This window comes from Salminus brasiliensis, chromosome 13 (assembly GCF_030463535.1).
Source record: "Salminus brasiliensis chromosome 13, fSalBra1.hap2, whole genome shotgun sequence".
Classification (NCBI taxonomy): Eukaryota; Metazoa; Chordata; class Actinopteri; order Characiformes; family Bryconidae; genus Salminus; species Salminus brasiliensis.
This window is the reverse complement of record NC_132890.1, coordinates 33828924-33840929: the sequence shown is the minus strand read 5'-3', so window position 1 is coordinate 33840929 and position 12006 is coordinate 33828924. Positions and strand designations below refer to the sequence as shown.

Here is a 12006-nt window from a genome sequence, read left to right as displayed (position 1 = left end):
CTTGTTTGTTTAACCAAGTTACTTATTTATTCTCCGGTTCAGCTGCTAGATTTTATTTTGAATTACGCTAAATATTAAAAAAATGATTGATTACGGTTTGTGTGTTTGACAAAGTGAAGCTACTTATTTTCAGTTTTGGCTGATATATTTTATTTATTTTAATATATTTTAAGAAGTTTGACTTTTTTATTTTGAACTTGAATGCTGTGTCAAGGTCCTGCAAAATAGTTTATTATGACAAATAAATAGCAAATTAATACATTTATATCTATGTGTTTGTTTGTTATATTATATAAAGTCATTTTTAAGTCAATCCTGATACCTTAAGTCTCTCCCACATGGTGAGGTATGCGGTTTATTAATTCAACGATGGTATCTGATCGGTATCGGGTATCGACTGATATGTAAAGTTTGTGTATCTGTATCGGTATCTGTATCGGTGCATCCCTAATGATGCATAGTGCATCCCTGTACTCATTCAGCTGGAATTAGGCTCATTTGACTGCAGTTATTACTTGTGGTTAGCAGAGGTTGCAGGTTTCGATAAGTGGTTCAGGACATTCTGCAGGACGTCCTGTGATTTGGCAGACTGCGTGGGAGCAAGAACATTTCTATGATGTAAACATCTCAGCGGAGTACTGACCATATTACAGCGGTTATTCTGCTATACAGAACACACTAAATGGCACACTTTAGGATTATATGTAACCACAAAGGCCAAAATCATGATTCCTAACAGGCTATTAATAGTTGTTGTCCTGATATCTGTGCTCTCGGTTCGGGCTGTTGGGTAAACACTCGTAGTAGATGGACGACAGATAACCAGGCGCCCGTAGTTGGTGGTGTAAACAATAGCGCCGGCATTTTCTCTGTTGAATTGAACCTGGACATTCCCGCTGACGCTGGTATGCTGCTTAATGCCAGCAGCCTGTTGTAAGATGTGGTTAGTGTTTATGCAGGTCGCTCCAGCGCTTTCTCAGCGTGCCAGGCCTGCTTTCTTTAACAGCACCTGTTACAGTACTTCTGTAAACACCCATGTCGTCTGGTTCAGAGTGACGAGGTTTTACGCCACTGGTTTGTGCTTTGTTTGCTTTTCCTCTGCTGAAAAGGGTTTCATGGCTTTTTACTGCTCTGCTTGACATTTGGAATCGGGCATGGTGGGCATGGTGGGCATGGAGATCTTAGACCTAAGTAAGAGGCTTTTTATTGTTGCCAGTTCTTGACATTTCTGTTGGTAATTTTTGACCATATTGACCATTTACATTGTTTTCACTGTTAATCCTGAAAAGTTTATATTTTTAACAATTTCAATTTCATTTCTATTGATTATTTAGGACTAGTAATTTAGTATAATTTTATTATATAAGTATATAAGTATTAATTTTATTGGTCATTTTGGACCATTCAGACATTTTCTGTTGGTAATTTTGGACCATTTCCACTTGTAATTCTGTACAATTTCTACTTGTAAAATTGCATTTGGACTGTTTCTCTGGACTGTTATTTAGGACCCTTTTAATGGTTGTTTTGGACCATCTTTACTGGTAATGTTGGACCTTTTCCATTGCTGATTTAGTAGCATTTCTACTATCAATCTTTTACTGTGCGTATTGGTAATTATGCACAATTCGATTTACATTTCTATTGGTAATTTACGATTTTAGACCATTTCAGTTTATAATTTGGAGCATTTGGACTATTTCTCTCTATTGTTATTTGTCATTTTGGACCATTTTTTTCTATTGGCAATTTAGTATTATTTCTACTAGTCATTTTGATCATTTTTATTGGTAATTTCTGACCATTCAGACCTTTTCTGGTCAATGTCTACTAGTAATTTGTGCCGTTTCAGTTGATCATTTTGAAGCATTTGGACTGTTTTTCTTTGTTATTTAGGACCCTTTCAGTGGTTGGTTTGGACCATTTTCACTGGTAATGTTGGACTTTTTCTATTGGTAATTTAGTAGCATTTCTACTATTAATCTTTTACTGTGCGTATTGGTAATTATGCACAGTTTGATTTGCATTTCTATTGGTAATTTACTATTTTAGACCATTTCAGTTTATAATTTGGAGCATTTGGACTATTTCTCTCTATTGTTATTTGTCATTTTGGACCATTTTCACTGGTGATTTTAAATCTTTTTCATTGGTAATTTAGTAGCATTTCTACTAGTATTACTATTTGCATGGGTAATTATGCACAATTTTATTTACATGTCTATTGGTAATTTAGGACCTTTTTTTTTTTTTTTTTTTTTTTGGTAATCCAGGGCCATTTCCACTGGTAATTATGGACCATGATGGAATTTAATTTACATTATATGGTTACAGTGTTTTATATGTCTTTCAGTAATCAGTATAATAATACTCAGTAATTGTTGATTACAGTTTGTATTAAATAACATGAAGAAAAATGTTAATATCGTTTGATATAATGCCCAGCCCTACCTCAAAGGCTCCTAACCAGACAAAGTGTTTTCGATGACGTGGGTTAATAGTTTGGGCTGGGATGTTGTTGTATTGTCTGGCCGGACTGGGCCGGTGCTGTGTTGTGTCTGAGCCTGCTCCGTAGTGAGAGTGAGGTTATTCATCCGCCCGGCGGAGCCCAGCGGTGAGTTCCGACTCAGACACAATGGTGACCTGAATAGATGGGGAGATGAAACAGCGGCGTGGCAGACGTGTGTGTTCCGCCAAACGGCTGATGAAAGGCGATTTTAATCGACATAATGGTTAACATGCAGCTATTGCTCACTTCCCTGTCCTGTCTGTATCTATTTATCTCTCTGTCTCTCTGCCTCTGCCTCTCTCTCTCTCTCTCTCTCTCTCTCTCTGTCTGTCTTCAGTACTGAATGAACTTCCATACACTTCCATACACTGGGCCCGGTTCAGCTGAATGGCATGACTGTTGAAGAACGACAAGAGAAAGTGTGTGAGTCACTTGAAGGGTTTTCCTGTGTAGGTTCAGAGAAGGGAAACACACAACCTAGAAGAAATAAGCAGTGTAATCCAGCCAGGAGAACCTGGATATGGAAGGCATGACCTTTGACACATATTGCTTGCAGATGGACACAGAAGAAGACACTCTGCAGTAAAGTATAACACCGCATGCCACTTAGGCTGACCACGGCCTGCTCGTACTGTAGAGGCTTCTTGACCGGTGGGCGGGACGAAAGGTTGGTTGAGGAGGTGCTCTGAGGTTTGATGATTTATTTATTTATTTATTTATTTATTTATTTATTTATTTATTTATTTATTTATTTATTTTTGGTCGTATGTCTTACGAAGTACGAGATTTGTTTTTATGCCATGTTGAGAACCTGCTGATAGGTATCAGAGCAGCTAAGCTAATATTCAAATGTGTTAAGAGCAGAAAACTGGAGGTAATATTAATAATAATGATCTTTTGCATATCCCAACCTGGATAGAAACTGAGGTCTGAGCGCAGGGTCATGCAGGGTCAAGGCCATGCTACAGCATCTCTGGAGCAGAGAAGGTTAAAGGCCTTGATCAAGGGTCTTACAGTAACAGCTAATTTTTCCATTTCCATATACATTCCATATACATAAAGTTACTATTTGTAATTCTGTACAATTTCTGTATCTTTTTCACTGGTAATTTAGTAGCATGTCTACTAGTATTACTATTTGCATGGATGATTATGCACAATTTCATTTACATTTCTATTGGTAACTTAGGATCTTTTTTTTTTTTTGTAATTTTGGACCATTTCTGTTGATAATTAAGGGTCATTTCCACTGGTAATTATGGACCATTATGGATTTTTTTGAGAAGTGTAATTCTTAAGATGGTAACCCACATTTTAGACAGTGTTTTTTCAGCAAAGCAAGGAAACAAGTGTAAAGTTACTATTTGGGCGAAGGAGACATGTCCCATGCCCTAAAGTAAGACTGCATACTCAATATGGCGACATTAGGATTAAGCTGTAGGCCCTGACCACACATATCTGCATTTTTTTTGGCCACTGAAAACTGAGCTTTATGAAAATACTGGCGTCACAAGCATGCATGTTTCTGGCTCAATCTCAAATACCCCCTTACTCCCTATCTAGTGAACTACATAAGTCATAAAACTACAGCGTCTACCTGCAGATAGCACCAGATTTTAGATTTGCACACATTAATAAATGTGAATAATGTTCTAATACAGATCTATAATGAAACTCTACTCAGGGTCTATCATTTTTGAAAGTTTTGATGGATGTCTTTCTATCAGCCTATACCGGGTCGGCTTGCTCATGTAAGCACTTTCGTTTCTGTGTGGATGGAAATATTGTCAGAAACGGAGGAAGGAGGAAAATCTCCATATTTAAAAACATCTGGAAACGTGTGGACGTAGTCTTAGTTCTTTCAGTGTTCTGGGTATATTTTTGTGAAGCTGATTTAACTGCACCACTGTGCAATGAAACCAGGAAACCAGTCATTGCAGGAGATGATCCTGTTAGATTACAGTTAGATCACCACTAGATTATTAGTATCACTTTGAGAATCTTCCTGTTATTCTGTAAGTCCTTTTGCTAGCTAGTGAGTTCAACTTTAGCTACGTATATATATATATATATATATATATACACATAAGTATTTGACATACTTTGGGTTTGGGTGCTCTCAAAAGGTTCTTCTTATGGCGGCTGGTTGTTGGGACTGGTTGTTTGAGGAGTCTCAGTATTCATAAAGCTTTGAAATTTGCACTACCTTGTGAACAAGCCATAAGGTAAACGTACCCATTAAGCTCACCAAAATCTACAGTGGGGAAAAAAGTATTGACCAATTGACCAATTGTTATTGACCAAATACTTATTTTCCACCATTATGTGATTTTCTGATTTTTTTTTTCTCATTTTGTCTCTCATAGTTGAGTCTACCTATGATGTCAGTTACAGCCTCTTGCACAATTGGTGACTGACTAAATCCTTTTTTTCCCCACTGTACATTAAGATATTTTTTAAAACACAAGACATTGATTCCAGCAGCAAATGTAGGAATGCACCGATCCACTTTCTTACTGTTCCGATACAGACACCGATACATAAAGTTTGCGTATCGGCCGATATACGATACCGATCCGATACCACTGTTGAATTAACAAACCATATACCTGATCATCTGGGAGCGGCTTAAGGCTTTGGGATTGACGTAAACATTACGAACGTTAATGTCTGCGCTGGGCCTCGGCACAGTGCTGTCTGAGCTCAGGACTTTTGTTCTGAAATTCAGAATAAGTCTGTGAGACTAAAGAGGAGCGAGCAGCTCCTCCCTTCTCTGTTCTGCTTATATGGTAGACAAGCTGGATTACTCACTGGTGTGTTAGATAGGGGGAGTCTTGCTGTTTGCTGTGATCTGTGTATGGTGTCTGTAGGTTACTCTGATCCTGGGTTATGAAGCCTAGAATACCGGCGGTACGAGCACTGGGTTCCACGGATTGATCGGCCCTTTGGATCAGACTAATTATCCAATACCCGATCCAGCTAATTTTGTTAGTATCAGGACTAATATCTGATCCTATTATCGGATCGGTGTTTTCTTAAGCAAAAGTGTTGAATGTTGAAATGAAATACTAATCTGTTAAATAACAATATTTAACTACATTAAACTGCTTTTGTCATTTAGGATAAAAATATACCTCCTAAAAAACAATCCTTGAACAACAGTGAACTATTCATGTCATCATAAATCTCGGACCGGGGTGCCCAAACGTCTGCATGCTGCTTACGCTTACTCTCCAGGCTGTTAACAGCACTGATAAATATTGGGCCTGAATCGCTCTGCCGGAGTCAGGTTCACTGAAGGGTGAACGTTGGGCACAGCTGCCAGGTTCGCAACACGAGGAGAGTTTCTGGGTTCTGTCAGATGAACAGTAGCTGAGATATTTCAGCGTGTGATGAGACCTAGTGATGTCTTTCACATCCTGTCTGCTCCCCTTTCACACAAAACGTATGTAGACTACCGTCAAGTATCCTCTGGCTTTGTGCATAGCTCGTATGCTGCGGTTGGCATTAGGGATGGACCGATTCCACTTTTTCCTTTCCAATACCGATACCGATACCAGATTTTCAAATATCTGCTGACACTGAGTACCGATACCGATACCAATACCAACTCTGACTCAAATACTTAATAGATGGTTATAAATCCTGATAATCCTTAAAGGGGAACAGCATGTATGGGTTGAGTAACGGCACATTTGAAAAGTTTCAGAGCTTTAAAACAATAAAAAATCGCAACAATGCAGGAAGCAAGTAGGGAAGTATCAAAAAATTCACATTTCATTACAAGAACACGTCTCTATGTAAAAAGATGCTAAACTTCAGTGTGTGGCTTTAAAACGAGCTGCTTAAACTCCTAAACTTTTGGTTTTAGAACTAAAAAAACACCACATGGCAAGAAAAAGTGCTAAAACTTCCATTAAATGTGTGTTTAATAGTGGTAACTATTTATGACTATTTTTAAAAAATGAGAAGTTCGTCTGCAGCGACTAGCAAAGATCTATTCAGAGTCTATTAATGGCGCCTAGACACCAGATGGGACTCCTAAGGACCGGAAATGGACCCTTCAAACTGACACCCGATTCATTAAAAAGGCCTGGATCGGCCCCCAGTCCGAGTCACTGTGATCGGATCGGGACGTCCCTGTCTGTCATTAAAGCGCTTACAGTGAGAGCCATGCTGAAGCCTGACCTCAAGGCTGGCTGTATGTTTGGGCCTACTCAGGCCACGTGGGCTGTAAGAGTGCTGCACGTTGGTGTGAATGCAGTAGAGATGGGTGACACCGGAGGTGTGAGAGTGGTGTGTACTTCATTATGCATGTTTTTTACCACAAAGAGAGCGTGAGAGAGAGACGTATATGTGAGATGAGCTCGAGTATTCATCCTCATGACACTGCAGAAAAGGCTCTTGGCTCACAGTGACCCAGTCCTGTCAGCACAATGGCCTCTGTGCAACCCGATAGCCAGGTCCAGGTTTACTGAAACCCCCGACAGCAGTGGAGCTGGAGTATGGAGTGAAGACGCCCAGGACAGATATTATTAAAGTCATAAGCGAGAGTCCCCCCACCCACCCAACCACACCAAATACAGTTGATTAGTCAAGACATGTTTGGTGTGCGGTGTCCGATGTCCAAATATTTGCGGACACCCCACCTTACGAATGTATTCAGCTTCAGGTGTGCAAATACACACACACACATATACACACACACACACACTCAAAGCTTGTCTAGTCCTTGTAGAGATGTACAGCCAATAGAATAGGACTCCCATTAACCTACATATACCTAATACCAGGTGTATAAGGACCCCAAGCATTGAGCTGAGGAGCATTAGAGGAACTGGAGTGGTCTCTGCAATTATGGATGGTGGAGCTCCATCCAGTACTTTTAGGATAAGTTGTGGAGTTGGGGATGATGATGATGATGAGGTGGGGTGGTGATCATCATCCAACATCCTGACCTCACTCCTGAAAGCTCTTGAGTCACTCTTGTCACTGAGTGCAATCACATCCTCACAGCAATGCTCCAAAGGCCTAGTAGACAGTAGACAGTCACTCCAATAAAAGCAGGGTCAATTGTTTTTAATACCCTTGATTTCAGGAGAAATAATGAATGAGCGGGTGTCCCAATACTTTTGTCCAAATAGTGTGTGTAAAATACAGTTTAATAATATAACTTAGGGATGTCCAAATTAAGTTTTTCACCCCCTATTCGATCCGATTCGAGTCTCCTAATGCTGACTGTCGTCCGATTCCGATTCTGATACCGATCTGATCCGATTTTTTTGTTTATATTTCTATAAATAACATATTCCCTTAGATATAAGATGTGCTAATCCACAGTGGTGTTAATGTTGTGGCTGATATTATTATTATTTTGCTATGCTTAGCGCATAGGCTAAATAGTCTTCCACATCTGCAACATTAGAGGCCGTTTCCATCAGTTACCATGGCTTCCCGTGCAGATCGGTGTGTAAATATTGGACGGTGTATTTGAAGAGTAAACGTCGTCAGAGCCAGAGGCCAGAGGTGCAGCTGTTTGCCACTGGGGCTCCAGCTACAGCTGTTTACACTGCTAGCCTGATGTTTGCTCAGTCTGTCTACTTATCTGGGTCTTCCCCATTCACTTTTAGCGCGAGTGCTCAGTTGACCCCAGCTCGTTTACATACCCGTCAGCTTCTTGTGGGCTGGGCTGATGTGCTGGCCAACTATACTTTTAGTTATACGATTAATGCGAGTGTTTATTATTAATGACTGGACGCATTGATCAACTATGCTTTGGTCTTCTGGACACAGTGTCTGGCCTTCAGTATTCTAATAGGATTGGCTCTCCACCACTTGTACTGTATGTGTTGGGTTGTTCTTCACGCTTAAAAATAAAGGTCCTACAAATAGTTCTTAAAGTATGTTCATAGAAGAACCACTTTAGGTTTCTTAAAGATCTGTTATAATATGTGTGTGTGAGTATGAAGAACTTTTTAAAGGCTTAAAGAACCTTCTCTTGATTTTTTTAATTAGTTCGTATTTAATTAGTTCGTTTTCCCACCCAAATAACGCACCCATTCGTAGCCCCCCCCCTAAGACTAGCAATGCTCCAGACACTAGGAGGGTCTCCTCCGATACATGAGAAGCCAGTCAGCGCCTCTTTTCTCTTTTCGAACTGCTGCCAGTGCAGCATCAAAGAGGGGAGAGAGCGCCATCTACCCACCCGGAGAGAGCACGGCCAGTTGTGCTCTCTCAGACTCCAGCAGCTGATGGCAAAGTGAGCCAAGAGATTCTTTACACTAACATCTCTATTACGACGGATCTTTATGGAACCAAAGGTGGTTCTTCAAGGCTCAAAGAGCTATTTGTAACCAGTTTTAAGCAGATCTCAAAATGCACCAAATGGACAGAAGTATTGGGACACCTGCTCTTTCATTTTTTCTCCCAAAATTAAGGGTTTTGCTAAAAAGCTTATGCTGCTTTTGTTGGAGTAACTGTCTCTACTGTCCAGGGAAGAAGAAGGCTTTCTACTAGAATTTGGAGAATTGCTGTGAGGATTTGATTGCAGGATTTGATTGCATTCATCACCAAGAGCGTTAGTGAGGTCAGGATGTTGGATGATCACCCACCACCCACCTCATCCTCACACCATCACCACACCATCCATCATGCTAGAGAACACAGTTCTTCCACTGGCCCACAGCTCAATGTTGGGGGGCTTTATACCCCTCTACTAGCCCATGCCTGGCATTAGTCACAGTGCCAATAGGGTTATTTTCTTGTTCTATTGGCAGTACTTTTCCACAGGGACTTCAGCAGTGGGTACATCCTTAAGTAGTTGAATGCATTCATTAAAAAGGAGTGTCCATAAACATTTGTGATGTAGATTTGTAGATTAGATAATGTAGATTTAGGGGGGTTTGCGAAAGGGCATTCTGTTTCCGCAGACTGGCTCAGATTGGAGAGATTACAGTTCTCGGGTCAGCTCAGTCGAATGGAGTAGATGCAGTAGTGTGTGTGTGTGTGTGTGTGTGTGTGTGTGTGTGTGTGTGTACACTGACAGTCAGAAAGAATTGGTCAGATGTTCATATGTTCTACTGATGTTTAGCAGCTGTTACTGATGCGTTTAAAGGGTTCCAGCTCGTTTTTGTTAGTGGAGAACCACAAACAATGGCTTGACGAGGATTAGGGAAGTTCAGGTGATCTCATGGCCAACACAATCGCCAGATTCAACCCCCGATGAGAACCTGTGGGAGAATGCATGGAGAAGAGAGATCCAGCCACTATAGGAGGTGTGTGGACAGCAGTGAAGGACAAATAGGGAACAGTTCATTTAGGCCATTGTAAGTCATTAAAAAAGTATTATTATAAATATTTTGCTAGGTTGGACCATCTGATAGAACTCTGAGAACTTCAGGCTGGAGTTCAGGTGGCTTCTTCCTCTGGTTTACTGCTAAAAGTTTAAGACGAAGTTTGAAGACGTTCTACAGGAACCTTCAAGGAATCTTTTTCTTCCAAAAAACAAAACGTTATTTAAGGTTCCTCAAAGCATCTTAAGAAGTTCCTCCATGGTTTTAAACTGAAGAACCTCCAAAAGTTACAACAACTAACAGACACCTGTGCTGACCAGCGTCACACTAGGAGTGATGATGGGGAGGAAGTGCCATAAACACACCCCTGAGAGAGCAAGGCCAGTTGTGCTCTCTCAGACTCCGGCTGCTGATGGCAAGCAGCATGACTTGGGATATACAACTTTTTTGTTGAAAAAAATAGAGCAAGTACTTTTGAGTGTGTGTGTGTGTGTGTGTGTGTGTGTTTACATTCATGTTTGAGTAGATGTTGTGTTGTTTTTTTTATGTATGCATGCATATTTTCATGTGTGTGTCTGTGGATTTGTGTGCATATTAATATGCATATTTCTGCTTTGTGTGCAAAAATTTGTCAAAGTCAGAGATCGCTCTTTATATATTTCCTCCCAAGTCGTGTGTCGTTTTGAAGAGATTTGGGATATTCCAGTTGCATAAGGAAGGGAAAATCAGAGCAAAACAATGATTTACAAAACTGAAAAGATATTAATGTTACAATACTATTCATATTTAACACCATTTTCAATACCACAAAATGTATCATGATAATTGCCAACCTCCTGCTATGTTTAAAAATCACCAAATTCACCAAATGCATTGATATTATTTAGACAAAAGTATTGGGACGCCTGCTTATTCATTGTTTCTTCTGAAATTAAAGGTATTAAAAAGAGTTTATTCTGCTTTTGTTGGAGTAACTGTCTCTACTGTCCAGGAGAGAAGGCTTTCTACTAGATTTCGGAGGAGCATTGCTGTGGGGATTTGATTGCAGTTAGGTCACCTCATCTCCAACTCCTCAACTCATCCCAAATGTACTGGATGGAGTACCATCCATCATTCAGGAGAACACAGTTCCACTGCTTCGCCCCTGTATCTAACGAAATGTGCAGTTGATCAGTCTTCTTTAAATGATTTTAATGATTTCCATGATATGCCCAGAAAAGTATGATATGATAAGATGAGATAATCCTTTATTAGTCCCACTGTGGGGAAATTCACAGTGCTACAGCAGCAAAGGGACACTCAGATGCTAATCTTAGATAAATTACCAATACATACACAATATAAATAATAGAAATAAAAAAAAAACTCTAAGGAAAAAACAATATTATTATATTATATTGTTATTATTTTATTATATTACATTGCACATTGTATTTTTACTCATTTTGATACCATAAAATATTGTCCTATTGCCCTCCTCTTTTATACCTTTTATACCTTTTTATATATCTAATAATATAATAATATAATATTTAATTAAAATAATATAACATAGTAATACTATTTTACTTATGATATACACAGTATCGATAATGTGGAAAAATATTGGTATCATATGACATGTTAAGAATCTATATGTCCATCAGCAGCCGGAGCCTGAGAGAGCACAATTGGCCGGTCTCTCACTGGGTGAGTGGACAGCTCTCTCTCTCCCTTTTATCACTCTTAAGTGATGTTGGCCGGCACAAGCACAGGCGTCTGTTATCAGGTGAGGTGGAGCTGAGGACCCGGCGCTGTCGGCTGCCTGGCAGTGGGAGGAGTCATGGGTTAATCCTTATCCTCCTAGTGTCGGGAGCATTGCTAGTGCTAGGGGGCGCTACGAATGGGTGGGTTAATTGGCAGAACCAAATTAGAAGAAAAAAGGATCAAAAAAGTATCTATGTTTTGATATTTCAATATTTTCTACAACAGTGATGCTAATGGGACCCAGTAGACCTCCAAACCTGCCGCATTCTGACCAACGTCTTCAAATCATCAGAACCTAATGGCTAGAAAACGATGTGAAAAATGGCGAAGGGTGGTCTCTGACTTTTACACAGTGCTATATGTGCAGTATGTGAGTGTGAATGCATGTTTAACACTGTCTCTATACATATAATTAAATGTAATTATTCAGCCCCTGGTGTCTTGGTGTCACCTTGCTCT

The 12006-nt window shown here is 39.9% G+C and overlaps 1 protein-coding gene across 5 annotated transcripts in view; it reads left to right on the top strand.

Moving 5' to 3' along the window:
• gramd1bb (GRAM domain containing 1Bb) overlaps nt 1–12006 on the top strand; it is a 175794-nt gene that overhangs the window by 61715 nt on the left and 102073 nt on the right. The window lies entirely within an intron of this gene.